Below are 14643 nucleotides of genomic sequence, written 5' to 3' on the forward strand. Positions count from 1 at the left end.
TCCTGTAGTCGCCAGGTGGGAACACAGCGTGGGGCAAACGCTGGAGGAGGAAGTACCGGGGTCAGGGCATGTGACACACGTCGTGGCGCTGGTGGGTGTAGTCTGGGAGCTTCAGCGGTCCAACCTGGGACAGCGTGCATGGGTTCACCGAGTATCTTTCATTTAAAACGACAGAAGTTTGGTGTCTCTCTGTCGTGCCATGTGTTTTCATTCTGAACATTCTGTGAGTGAGTCTCCTGGTCGGTTTTTTGATGGGGTGGTGATTTTTGTCCATCTTTGTTGATCTGTGGGGGCCGTTGTATGGAACGCAAGAACCACATGCCTCCCTGGCTTGTCTTTGGTCTAGATTCTGCCTCAGTTCATCAGAACTCCTGTGGCTTTTGGGTTTTAAGTCGTACTTAGGAGACCCCTCCCCAAGCCTTCTTCCAGTCTCTTGTTTAAACGTATGACTTACATGCTTCAAAAGGCTTCTCTCTCTCTCTCTCTCTCTCTCTCTCTCTCTCTCTCTCTCTCTCTCTCTCTCTCTCTCTCTCTCTCTCCACCCCCTCTCTCTTTATATAGTATTAAAAAATACTTGCCTAGCACTTGGGAGGCAGATGTAGACAGAGCTCTGTGAGTTCGAGGCCAGCTTGGTCAGCCTAGTGAGTTCTAGGCTGCCAGGGCTATGTAGAGAAATCTTGTGTCAACAAAACAAAACATTGTTTCATAACTTGTCGGTTGTAAAGTATGAGGTTGAGATCTAAATGTGATCGAGAGTCCGCCCAATGCTGGTCTCTTCCCTTTCTGTTTGGCGACTCTGGGGACTGAACCAGGTCCTCACTCATGCTAAGCATGTTCTCTCACCACTGTGCTTCCCAGGTCCACCTTGTTCTCATCCATATTTATCCCCTCCCCCCTCCCCAGTTTTTCATTTTTTTTGAGGCAAGGCCTTGTGTAGCCCAGGCTAGCCTTGAACTCATTGTGTAACCAAGGATGGCTTTGGCCTCCTGATGCCTCCACCTCCCCAGTGCCGGGACACAGGTCACACACACAGCCAGCTGTTCTCATTGCTGAGGGCTGGAAACTTTGGCGAGTTTCCCTGAGCTGTGACCCACCCTGTTCAGCTCTGGGTGTCCTCACAGACTGAGGGAGGTAGCATCAGGGGTCACATCAGCCTCACACCCAGTGACAGCCGCCCCTCCCCCCACCCCTCCTCCATAGAGAAGTTCACCACTTCCATAACTGACTCATTCACACTGTGTGTTCTTTTGTGATTGTTTTCCTGTAATTAGATTTATTCTTCATGTGTGAGCATGCACACGCGTCACCGGGGCACATGGAGAGGTCAGAGGACAACTTGTGGGAATCACTTATCTCCTTCCATCATGTGGGTCCCCAAAATCAAACTCCGGGCCCTCAGGCTTAGTGGCTAGCACCTTTACCTGCCGAGCCCTAGGGCTGGTCCCCCACGGTCAGCCCCAGTGCAGCATGGATAACATAACATGGATAGCTTCATGCTCCTTGGTAACCCACTCCAGATTTCCATGGTAACCTTGTTTGTTTGCCTTCTAACCTGGGGAGCCACTTTCTTGGGGTGGCGTTCACAGTGGGGGCTGCGTACCTCGACAGGTGGATCCCGGAGAAACGGTGTTTTGTAGGGCTCTCTCCCTCCGAGAGCGAGGCGGGCCCGAGTGTTCAGACTTCCTCCTGTGTTCCCCGGGAACGTTCTAACAGTCGCTGCATTTAGCTCGCACACATTTGGGGGCCCATTCGCGGCTGGAGAGAAGAGCTGCTCCCCTAGCGGAGGCTGATCCTGTGACCGCGGCTGGCTCCCGCCGCCTTCTCGCAGCATTCTGTTGCTAAAAGGGCTTTCTAGTGTAGTCCTCTAGATTTACAGCAAGCAGCGAAAATGGTCATTTATTTAATACTTTGTCTGTTTGGGACCAGCCCCATGCAGTCCAGGCTGGCTTCAAACTTGCCACGTCCGTGAGAACGCGTTCCTCGTCATGCTGCCTCTCCCTGTAGGGAGGTGGGATTTCAAGTGTGCGCCGCCAGGCTGGTTTTCGTTGAGACAGCGCCTACGTAGCCCTGGCTGGCCTGGAGCCCGCCATGGAGATCAGGCTGGCCTCAAACTCACCACTTTCCACCTGCCTCTGCCTCCCCAGGTGGAGATTAAAGGTGTGGGCCACCATGCCTGGCTCCTCCGATTTTGTTTTTTGCTTTGTTGAATAGGGTTGACTGTGTGCCTGCCATCATTCCAAAGAGTACTGTGTGCGCCGATGATTGCCCTGCCAAGGAAATGCAAGCTGTGAAATGAGTATTTGATCCGGTTAAGTCCGTCTCCATTTTGTGGAAGTTTTACAATCAAGAATGGGGGTTGGAACACTTCCAGGTGGCTTTGCAGGTTATGAGCGATGATGTCACTGGACGCCTTCATGTTGACGTGTCCTTGCTTTCTGGTTGAACCCCATGTGGTCATCGGGGAATCAATCTTTATAACATCCTTTCGGGAGTGGATCTGTTATTTAAGATTCCTACCTTAATTAGAAAGACAGTGTTGCAACCTTCTTTAAGACAGGGTCTTGGAATGGAGCCCTAACTCTGCTCCCACGCCTCACATCCGAACAGTTCGTTTCTTGTTGGCTGATGCCATCTGTAGCCTTCCCTGTCCCTGCGCTGGGTGACAGTTCCTCGGAATTGTCTGTTGTAAAGCTTGTTCAGTTCCGGGGTAAAACTAAGCCAGCGTGCGCTGGGTGGGGCCGGTGGCCTTTTGACGCTGCTCACGGTTTCTTCTGTAGTAATTGTTTTAATTATTCTCCTGATCCTTGAATGGGTCTGTTAAATAGTTTTTAACATCATTTGACCCAGGTTTTTCGATGAGGTAACAAAGGGATGAGCATCGTAGTGTAGTGTAATTGGATCACCCCGACACCGGCTCTTTTTTGACGTGTGCAGCTTCGTGCACCACTCTAAGGGCCAGAGGACCACCGCAGGGTCCCCGCCCTTGTCTGAGACAGTCTCTCCGGTGGCTGGAACTGGTAAACTTGACTGCCAGTGAGCCCCAGGCACGGGGCTGTTTGGGCTTCCCCAGTGTGGGGAGAGGTGGGGGAGGGGTTAGTCAGGTGTCCCCCGTGTTCATCTGAGGTGGGGTCTAAGGAGCACAGGCACTTTGCTGAGCCATCTCCTAGCCTCGGCCCCTGTCCTTGATTACATTAGCTAATGATGGGATCTACGGCCATCCCCTAAAGTAGTAGTAGTTATTAGTAATATTAGCCTTTTAGGGAATCTAATTCATTGATTTATGCTTTTCTCTTTATTAAAATCTTCCTGCTTTTTGAAGTTATTTTTTTTTCCGAGTTAGAGACAATCGTTTTGATTTTTACTTTTTTAAAAACTCCATGTATCTGTGTGAGAAATAGTGGACTGGACAGCTGGTGGGCAGAGGTCAGAGGACAAACTGCAGAAGTCGGCTCTCTCCTTCCACCGTGTGGGTCCCAAGGATGGAGCTCGGGTGGGCAGCAGTTCCTTTATCCTCTGAGCCTCCTTGCATGCTCTGCAATGGTTTGGGGTTTTTTGTTTTTGTTTTTTTTTTTTTAAGGAAAAGGCTACAAAGTATTTTGAATTTTACTTTCTAGTTGTTTTACAGTGTTGCTTCTGACTTTTTTCCCCTTCATCCTGACTTTTCTAAGCCCTGCGTGTCCATCTGAGGGTGTGTGTGTGTGTGTGTGTGTGTGTGTGTGTGTGTGTGTGAGAGAGAGAGAGAGAGAGAGAGAGAGAGAGAGAGAGAGAGAGAGAGATCAGAGATGCCCCTAAAAATTCATTGAAATTTTTTTGTGTCTAAGGACATACCACCCAAAAAATACCAGATCTTGTCTGCAGTCCTCTGTGATATAAAGTAGCCTTTGGCTTGGTTTTCTTCATTGTGAACTCTGAAGGTGAGCCTGTCTTTAGGATTCAGGGTCTGCCACACACCGTCATTCTCCTCTGCGTCAACCTGGATAAGGAGCTAGTTGCCCTCTGCTAATGAGTTCCAGGCTGTTTCTTCTCGTAGAATCCATTATGATACTAGTGCTGCTTAATGTGCAGATATCGGTACTGTAAACCTTCATGGGAAGTAAATCTTTAAAAGTATTTAACACTTGGGGGACTGGATGAGATTTTAACTCACGTTTTTCCTGACACCTTCGCCAGCGCTCTGGGTTACTTTGATAGGACTCTCATGCTGTGGAATTGGATGAAGCTTGGTGATCCAAACACACCTCCCCCTTTACTACTTCTGGGGGTGGCCGCCTTCTACTGTTCCCCACCATCTCTCTAAACCCAGTGCCCACCAGCTGGCAAAGCTGGATGCCCAGGCACCCCAAAGACCCTCTTGTCTCTTTGCCTCCCCTTCATATACGGCCAAGGATCTAGACTTAAGTCCTCACATTCGCAAGGCAGGTGCTTTACAGACGGAGCCGAGCTGTGTTTCTGACGTGTGTGTGTGTGTGTGTGTGTGTGTGTGTGTGTGTGTGTGTGTGTGTTTTCCCCTGAAGAAAATGATGGAATCGATGCATTCTGCAGTTGCTCCTTGGAGTTGACATTATATTGCAACCTCAGCAGCTACAAATAGCATCTTCTGGTCCCAGCTAGTAAAGAGGAGAGTGGCGTTTTGGTGTAACTGACCCCTCATTCCCGCACCCAGCCTCTCTGTGGCGTTACCACAGTTCCTGGTTTTCTTCAACGGTGTCCTCGAGAAACGGGATCAGTGCACCAACGTGTTAGCCTTACGTTCCATCAGCTGAAGTTAGCTGGCCTCCAGTGTGCGGCTGGGCGGCCTCAGGTAACTCTTAAGTCCCGATTTCGTACCTTCCAAATGCTCCATCCCTGGTATCTCTACTTGAGAGGGTTAAAGAAAACGAAACTCCATGCCGCCCTGCACCCGCCTCACTCCACCCCTGTACCCTGGTTTTCAAACTTAGATGCCCTCTGTATCCAGTTGCTTTACCAACCTGTCTTGGGTTGACCTGTTTGTACCCCTTTCCCGGGACCATGGCCTCTAAGCCGGGCTCCTGGCTTTCATCCCCTCCCACCATGTTCTCCCCCCCCCTGCACATTGCAGACCATTCTCTCCTCTTCGAAGCTGCGTTGTGTTCCTGCTTTACAACACAGTTGCGGTTACTTGTTCTCCCTGCAGTCCATCTCTCCACGAGGCCCTGGGCGGTCACCGCCATCTCCTCTATGGTAACAGTCTTCCCTTGGGATGCAGTTTTGATATCAACCGTGACCTTGCCCGAGCTTTATTTTGATGAGGCCTGATGCTTGGTCAACGCGCCTTACCTCTGGAGGAAGGGAGTTTGTCCTGCCCGGCTGTGTGCAGGAAGTTTATGGTTCAGAAAAGCTGAGGTCATGTCCTGACTGGACTCCCAGGGTGTCCCAGGTGCACATCCTCCTCCTCCTCCATCGCTCCCGGGCTGCAGAGCAGGTGGGGCATGACTGTGTGATTGTGTATGTGGTCCTGTGCTCTGTCAGCCAAGTGTGTCCCATGCCCCTCTCCTGTCACGAGGAGAGGGACTTAGGCTTTGGATCTGGGGTGTCCCCTGGCCTGGGGAGTGCATGCTGCTAGCTCAGCGCCTCACAGCTTTCCTGCAGTTTTTTTCCCCCACCTCACCTGATCTTTCCAGCAGACATCTTTGTTTGCATTCGGGCCCGAGCAGCTCTGTGCACTGTACACAGTGGGAGTGGCCATTTAGACACCACGGGTTGGGCATCTGGGATGTTTCTAGTCAGTTCAGTTCTCCTAGGAGGGCCTAACTCTCACAGGATCTGTCCTTGTTCTTAGATAGGGTCTCACCGTGTAGTCCAGGTTTGGGGCCATATACTCCTGGCAATCCTCCTGCCTCTGCCTCCCAAGTGCTGGGAGCGTAGGTATGGGCCAGCATGCCTACTTAGGCCGTGGCTGCATTCCTTTTGTTGTTCTGGGCTGGGGCAGGAGAGTACAGAAGGCATCGCAGGCATGTTTCTTCCCTCTCCGGTCTTCCACACCTCTCTCCCTGCCAGAAAGGATGCTGGGTCTGGCCATAACGGAAGAGCACACGGGGGGGGGGGGGGGAAGGGAGGAGACGAGTGAATTATGGCCCAGGCTCTGCTGCCAGCCCCGCGTGACACCTGGCCAGGCTCCTGCCCTCTCCTTCTAGGTGTGGCTCATATCTGAGGAGCCTTCTTCTCCTCTCTTTTGGCCCAAGCAGAGCTCAGAGTGGAGGGGCCGGCCTGAGCTTTGGGCCATGCCGGGTTACCACCAGGGCAGGAAGGTCTTGACTGTGGACAGCGTGACCTTGGACAAGTTGATCGGTCTCCTAGGACCTGTGTCCCTTCTATAAAGCAAAGGGTCAGATGAGATGGATAGAAAAAAATCTAGCTCTGGCCACCAGTGATGGGTCACATCAAAAGATCCAGCGGTGGGGGAGCCAGCTTGAGACCCTGTCCTTCTCTTGTACAAGGGGGAATCACAGTAGCCTGACTTAAAGAACTGTGACAAGAACCAGCTGGCACGTGTGCTCAGAATACACCTAAGGGACCAGAAATGGCCACAGGTTACATCTCTTAAGACATGGGGCTGGAGAGATGACTCAGTGGTTAAGAACCCTGGTTGCTTTTCCAGAGGACCTGAGTTCAATTTCCAACAACCACATGGTGGCTCACAACCATCTACAGTGAGATCTGGCGCCCTCTTCTGGTCATACATGCTGTATACAAAGTAAATAAATCTTTTTTTTTTTTAAAAAAATCTGTGGCCTGGAGCCTGCCTGGCTGGCTGGGGTGGCCTATCCTAGGTGACTAAAGAAAGTGTCCTGAAAAGAAAGAACAGAGTGTGTGTGTCCCCTCCCCTCCCTTAGGCCTAAGAGCTAAGCTTCCCAACTGGCCAGAGTCCCAAAGTCCCAAGCCAGACCTGATCGTCCCTATAGAAACCTCCATCTCAGCTAGGCAGGACCTCACCAGCTAACAAATATTGCTCATTGCGGTTGCTAATACACACTGGGCTGTGCAAGATGCAAAATACTGGCTCTGGAGAGAACCCCAAGGAGTTCTACTGTGTAGCTGGTGGGGGGGGGGCGGTTCAGGGACGGGGGCTCTGCTGTGCTCAAGGGCACTGTGGGGGAAGGGGGAGGTGCCCAAGAGCCGTGGACAGCTTGTGCCAGAGCCTCCCCCCCCCCCCCCCCTCCCGCCAGGAACTGAGGTGGATGATGGATCCAAGGGCTCAGGTCCTGGCTGGACCCCACACAGGGCACATTTGCAGCTTTAGGAGGGGGACTGGACTCTATGACATGGGGAGAAGGAGGGAAGGAGAACCATCCGGGTGGGCAGCCAGTTCCAAACCTTTGCCTGCCATCTCCCCGACCCCCCAGCACCTCCGTCTACAGCAGTGTAGGAGGCTCCCCACCCCTGATCCTCACCATGGCCGAGAAACACTGAAGGGCATGTAACTCAAGAGCAGGTAGACAGATGTTCAGCCCGACTCTCACCCTTCCCTACCGCTGGGAATCCCCTGTGACCCACCGATTGGAGCTTCTGCCCCAGGGAACTTGGAGCCACAAGCATTTCTACGGGGGGGGGGGGCTACTGGTTCTAGCCACAGAAGGGACCGGCAAGATGGCTCAGCAGGTAAAAAGGCGCTTGCTGTCAAGCCTGAGGACGTAGGTTCAATTCCTGGGACCCCCACGGTAGGGAGAAAACTGACTTTTTTCTTTTGGTTTTTTTCGAGACAGGGTTTCTCTGTGTAGTTTTGGTGCCTGTCCTGGATCTTGCTCTGTAGACCAGGCTGGCCTCGAACTCACATAGATCTGCCTGCCTCTCTCTGCCTCCTGAGTGCTGGGATTAAAGGCGTGTGCCACCGCCGCCCGGCTAGAACTGACTTTTGTAAGTTGTCCTCTGACCTCGACATATATTGCCTTTCCTCTGTCAAAATAAAAATGTAAAAGAAAAACTATCGGGAGCAATGTCTGAGAGTCACCGTGCCCTTCCGGAGGGGGTGTGGTGCGCTGGGCTCCTGCCCCTCACCCGTCTGGAAAATCCAGTCAGACTCACGGCCAGGGAACCTGAGGGCCCGGAACACGGCGGGCGGGAGTAAAGACCCCAGGCCACCCAGGGCAGGGGGTTCCAGGAGCCAGGCAGGCAGCAGAGGGAACTGAACACATGTCAGGGGCCGACACAGAACATCTGGGAGAAGGCAACCTGAGCAGGAGTGTGACTGTAAACCGACTTCCACGGCAGAGGCTGCGGACGGACGTGGCGTGGTCCGTGCGGACCTCACAGGCCACACGGCCGGGCGTCACTTAATAGGAAGCAGCATGTTCTGATAACACGTCACTGGTGGCCGGGCTGGGGAAGAGAGCTGCCTGTGTGCGCCCCCCCTGCATGCGTGAGGACCCGAGTTCCAGCCCCACGCTGTTCTGTCTGGAGACGGGGTCTCCCTCTGCAGCCCAAGCCAGCCTCAGAATGACAGCGATCCTCCTGCCTCAGCCTCTCGGGTGCCGGGGCTACAGGCGTGTGCCCGCGGCCAGCGACCCCCATCCTTGTTACCGTCTCGGAGTGCTCTGAATCCGTTTCAGGAGCTTCCTGGCTTTTATGTATCTTCTTTGAAGAAATGTCTGTGCAGCGCCTCTCTGAACTCCGTGACTTTGCCTTTCCCTCGGGGTGTCCAGGTCCCACGTGTATTCTGGGTCCGGGTCCCGTTTCGTGGGTGCTCGTGGTTTGCAAGAATCCTCTCCCGTCACGCCGTGCGCATCCCTCCCACTTCCCAATTCCGCTTTGAAGCACCGGACTGTTTCGTTCTGGTGACGTCACGTCCATCGTCAGGTGCTTCTGTGTCAGACAAGGTTTCCATCGGACCTGAGCTGTTGTGTGGTGGCCTCCTGTGTTTTCTCCTGAGCATCTCTATAGTCTTGAGGCCAGTGAGAGAGCGTAGGGGTTTCCTGCTCCCAAGTCTGAGGACCCAAGTTGACGCCCAGGATCCATATGGTGGAAAGAGTTGTCATCCCTGTGCATGCGTGGGGCTTGCATTCCACCCCCACATATAGTAAGTGAATAAAAGGTATTTGAAAAGTTTGAGGTTTTCTGTGTAGGTCTCTGATTACAATTTTTTTTGTTGTTGTTGTTTTTGTTTTTCGAGACAGGATTTCTCTGTGTAGCTTTGGAGCCGGTCCAGGATCTCGTTCTGTAGACCAGGCTGGCCTCGAACTCACAGATATCCACCTGCCTCTGCCTCCTGAGTGCTGGGATTAAAGGCGTGTGCCACCGCCGCCCTGCTCTGATTACAGTTTTGAGTTGATCTTTGTATATGAAAATGATCCAACATCATCATTTTGAATGCAGCTGTCTAGTTATCACCGAAGTCTAGACATCTAGTTGTCTTTGATACCAGTCACTGAAAAAGCCGATTTCTCCCTACTGGGTGGGTATGAGTTTGTCCCATGACATGCTGGTGCCTCTGTTTTTATGCCTGGTACCCACAGTAGCCCGATTATTTTAATTCTTCATTAAGCTTCAGAATTAGAAATGGTTTGGACGTTTCTGGAGTCGCAGAATTTCAGGACAAGATTCTTAGTTTCTGCAAGGCGGCTGACTGCCATCCCAAGTCTCCCAGTCCATGAACATGGACTGTCTTCCCATTTATTTAAGTGATTTCTTTCAACAGCATTCTGTCACTGGTAGATCACTTCCTTCTGTGAAAGTTTGCTCCTATTGTTTTCGATGCTGTTTTCAACAAAATTGAGGTTTATTTCTGGGTGTTGTTTCTCCCAGGGCCGGGGATCGAACCCAGGGCCTCGTGCGTGCTCGGCAACCGCTCTCCCCCTGAGCTACACCCTTAGCCCTAGTATTTAATTTTCTCTTCTGAAATGTGAGCATATATAGAGAGAACTGAAAGGAAGTAGGGGTCTGGTAGTGGGCAAAGGGCATGAGACCCGGAGGAGGAGGCCTGGCCTGGCAGGGACGACTCAGGCTGCCCCTTGTGTGGACGGTGCAGATTAGCGTGTCAGACGGGCGAAACAGCCAGGCTGAGGGGCAGGTAAGAGATTGTGAGGCTCAGGTGAGGGACAGGCACGTTAGGATGGGGAAGGATGGAGGTGACACAGAGGCCACCAGAGGGGGGGGGCAACTAGTCTGGGGGTGAGGAGGGCCTTCGGGCGGGCGTGTGTGTGTGTGTGTGTGTGCGCGCGCGCGCGTGTGTCTGCCTCTTGCAGTAAATGCAGGATGTCCCCTGATTAGATCTAGTGGCTTCATCCATGTGTTTGAGCATTAGAATATTCTCCCATGTCATCATCGTCCCCTGCTCTGATAGAGATAGGCCAGAGAGCTGTAGACAGACAGACAGACACAGACACAGACACACACACACACACACACACACACACACACACCAGGAGGTCCCCAGCCATTAACGGAGCACGCCTGGAATTATCCAGGGTCTGATCCTCTGGTCGACCAGCAGGGGTCAGCACGTGCAGCAGACTGGGGTCCCTGGGACAGCGAGCACGCTGCCAAGCAGCCATCCATCCCCGCGACTGCTCGAGTCCCTTCCCCATAAAGACCAGAAAACAGCTGCTCCCCCTGCCCGGCCGTCTCCCCCACTCCCCGACCCCACGCGGCCTCATCAGGCATTCTCCTGGTGCCACCAGCTAATTAGTGTCACGTTAATTGAGCATTCAGGAGGCTGCCACCTCCAAGGGCATGGTGTCACAGTGAAGGGGGATGCAGATGAAGGGCGGTGCCCTAGGACTTCCTGGTCCCTTGTGGAGAGGCAGGGGCTGGACGGAAGAGAGGAAGGAATGTCACTGACGCCATCGCCCCCCTCCCACGCCTGTGGGAGAATGACAGCCAGCACCCTTCTGTACCCACAAGTCCGAGGTTCCCCTGGAACTACTGCTCCAGGGCATGTGCCCATGAGTCAGGAGGGGGGCCGGGCCACCTGGGGAGGACCCAGTCCCAAGTGTGCCGCCCCCGGCCCCAGGCTCCCGAGCAGGTGCCTGCCCTCCCAAAGCCTCATTTCTTTTCCAGGCAGGCTAGCCCCAGGATACACCTCACAAAACAGCCCGTCCCCCAGGCCACTTCCTGCAGGGCATCTGGAGCACAGGGCCGGGCATTCTGGGATGGCGGCTCCCCCACTCACCCTTGAACAATCATTGCATGCCCAAGTCCCCTGGAACCCACCCTTCAGCTCCACGCTGGGAAGAACGCAGGCTGCCTGAGGTCTGCACCGTCAAGGTGCCCGTGACCCAACTCCACCACTTAGCTTCTCCGCTCTGTGGTCCCCACCGCGGAGCCCCCGCCCGCCCGCCTGCCCGCCCTCCCCTGCCCTCCCCTGCTGCTGCTGGCGGCAAGTACAGCGAAGCCCTCTCGTCTCCCTGAGGCAACATTAAACCCCACTCAGAGGGCTGGTTTTAATTGGCTTAATATACTCGTTAATAACCGCGTCTATTTAACGCACCTGTAAAAGGCCCATAACATTAACTTAATAGCGGCGACAGTCGGCCCGGCACTTCCTGCCAGCCTTTTAAATCTCCAGACAAGCCGTTAATGGGGGCTTCCTGGATGGAGATGGATCGGGGGAGAGCTGAGCAGGGAGAAGCAGCCCAGGTCACCCTTTCTGGAGGCTAACCCTGCACGCCTAACCTTTTCTGAGTGTCAGGCCCTCCTCCAAAGCTGCCTCGCAAGGGCACCGTGGCTGACCCAGGGGAAAGCGTGACACTGTGTGTGTCACTGTGTGTGTGCCTTCAGGGCCTGTCACCGGAGAGGAGGCTGTAAGGGAAGTCAGGGTCGGGGGCCAGCACCTCCACCGTCGCCTTGAACAGCACATCTTAGTGAAGGCTTTGACAGAGGCGCTGAGTGGGAGTGTCACACCAGAGCTCCCCCCAAAAAAGTCACTGTCAACACTGGCACCGGCCAAGGACACCCAGGAAGGCCAGTCCTTTGCGCCTGCTCCCAAGACCCTCCGGGGCTCGAGCAGTGTGAAGCCAATTACTCCCGGCGTGGAGAGGGGCAGCGGCACAGAGGGTAACACATGGCAGACCTGGGGTTTAGAAGCCCCTCTGTGCTCAGTTGGCCTGTCCGTCCCACCTGCTGCCTGTACTCCAAGGCATACCCCGGTCGCCGCCCACAGCCAGGCCCACCTAATGGTCAACTCAAGATGAACACATCGGGGCGTTAACCTGTTAGTGCCCTGGTTAAGACCCCCGTCAACCCTGCTTTGTGGCACCAGCCACAGGGACCAAGCGTTCAACACGTGGGCCCTTCAGGGGACTATTTTATACCCCACTCATAATGGATGGGAGCCTGTCACATGATGAAGCACACACCAGCTGGCCACAGTGGCCTGGATGTTTCCGTTTCCAACAGCCAACTCCAGGTTGCTGAGCCCTCTGCTTAGAGCCTGTTCAGCTCCCCCGTCTCCTTCAAAGGTTGCTTCCTCACTGGCCACTGGGTCCAAGCCACGAGCCCTTCCAACCTACCATTCAGTCCACTGGGTCTCACGGCCGATTCCCAGGGCAGCATGTCAAACTATCCCAGAGTCAACGCCAAGCAGCCACTATGCCCTGGACATGACAGTGAGAAGCTGCCCCATGATGTTCCCGGGGATGGAGGAGGAAGAGTTGAGGGTCTTCTGAACACGAGATACCTGTCTGGAGCCTCTCCACACAGCTGGGTCCAAGTGGCAGGCACGTGGCCTTTGACCAAGTCCCCACGAGTGGCAGTGAACACCATTAATCCCAGCACTCGGGAGGCAGAAGCAGGTGGGCCTCTGTGAGAAGTTTTGTGAGGTCTACATAGTAAGTTCCAGGACACCCCCCTGCTCAACCACACTCCATTCTTCTCAATATAATGAAGCCACTGGTCCAGGTCATGCTAAACGAGGGGGAACCAGGTACCACTATTTACGGGAGACGTGCCCAAGAATGTGGACGTCACCACCACACCTGCCCGCCTGCCCCCGTCCCGTTTCTGGAGCTTGTTGCTGCCTGCCATCTCCATCCAGGGTGCTGGCTCCACCCCTCACGGCCTGCACAGCCCAGGGAACGGTAGGTGTCTGGCAGGCAGAGCGGTGGCCGCTGTCCAGAATGGACAGGCGCAAGCCAGAATGGACAGGCTCAAGCGTCCACTGTGTCCTGTGGTTAGCGGAGCCTCAGCCATGCAAAAGCCATTGCTGAAGCCCTGACTCTGGAGGCCAGCTGCAGTCAGTCTACTGTGACCCCCTTCAGCGATGACAGATGCCACCGAGATTCCAAAAAACCAACTGGAACGGGTGGCGGGGGGGGGGGGGGATGGATGCCGGGCTTCCCCAGTGGGGCCATGCCGCCTCCCCCTTGTCCTCACCTAAGGAACTCACTGTCACAGAGCTCCCCAGCCCCTCCAGAGGACCTTTCCCTATTCCCTATGGCCCTGTGTTTACCAGACCGTGGGAGGATATGAGCACTTGTGACTGGGACTTTGACAACCTGGGCCCAGGAGCCAAGTAGCCTAGGGTCCCAAGCCAGGTCTACTGTAGAAGAAGCTGTGTTTGAAGCACTCGGGGGTAGGCAGAAAAAAAAAGTCTTTTAGGGACCAAGGCTTTAAGTGGGGATACCATCTCAAAGGCGTATGTGGAGCCCATGGTTTAACCAGGCCCGTGATGGCGGACTCCAGCCTCGCTGTCGCCACGGCCTGAAAGACGCCCACCAAACACCAACCCTGAGCAGCTGGATGATGAATGGCTCATGAGGGTGGCCCTCAGACACGCTCCAATCCCACCAGGGATGTGTGTCATCTTACCATGCATCAGGTGACGACACCATGTGGCTGATAGGACTTGGGAACCCAAGGGCTGCTTGGCTGAGTGTCTACTCGGGGTCCCTCAGGAGGCTCAGCTGGGGCTGAGCAGGACTCTCGTGGCCAAGGCCTCTATTCACCCCCATGGACCTCCCCAAGGTCCCTGTGCGCCTGGGGGTTGTGGGAGAGCCAGACTGCAGGAAACCATGTTTCCTTCCAAAGGGTCCTACTGGTTATACAGGTCAGCCCTGCCCGGTGTGGGTCCTGGGCACTGCAGGGGCTGGAGTGCCAGCTGGTCGGAATCCTTAAGGAGGCGGGTCTCCAGGCTGGCTGCCTGCCACACGTCACACCCATCCCTATGGACATCACAGGGATGCCTCCCCCACCCGCTCACAATTGTTTGGCCCTCTGTACACAAGCCACCCAGAAAATGGTGGCTGCAGAGCCTGTACCTAGCCAGTGCCGGCCACGAGGCTCTGTATCCAGACCGCCTCTCCCTACCTGCAGGACGCCCACTGACCAGATCGGGGGCAAGGTGCGCCCTCTTTTGGTAAGAAGACCAGGGAAGTAGGCATTTCCTCTCCTTTCTTAAGGTTTTGAACACCTAATTTATTCCATCCATTAGATAGATTTTGTAGATTTAATCATTTTCACAGTTGGTGGCTCATTGGATACTCAAGATAAACTCCGAATGAAAGCATAATGCAGGGGACAAATGAGTTTTCACACCACAATGGCAGACACTTGCTTGGAAAGAGAGTTTAAGGGGAACGAAAATACACACGGCTATCATTTTTTTCCCCTCCCGGCAGCTGCTTTTGCTGAGTCTGGTAGGTTTCCACAGCTAATTTCACCAGTTTTGTTCATCTGTAAAATTGCATAAAA

General features: G+C 54.1%; 1 protein-coding gene across 1 annotated transcript in view; it reads left to right on the forward strand.

The window, feature by feature from the left end:
* The window catches only part of Fam222a (family with sequence similarity 222 member A), a 47754-nt gene that overhangs the window by 28700 nt on the left and 4411 nt on the right, over positions 1-14643 (forward strand). The gene's annotated exons all lie outside the window — the stretch shown is intronic.

Source organism: Peromyscus leucopus, chromosome 23 (assembly GCF_004664715.2).
Source record: "Peromyscus leucopus breed LL Stock chromosome 23, UCI_PerLeu_2.1, whole genome shotgun sequence".
Taxonomy (NCBI): Eukaryota; Metazoa; Chordata; class Mammalia; order Rodentia; family Cricetidae; genus Peromyscus; species Peromyscus leucopus.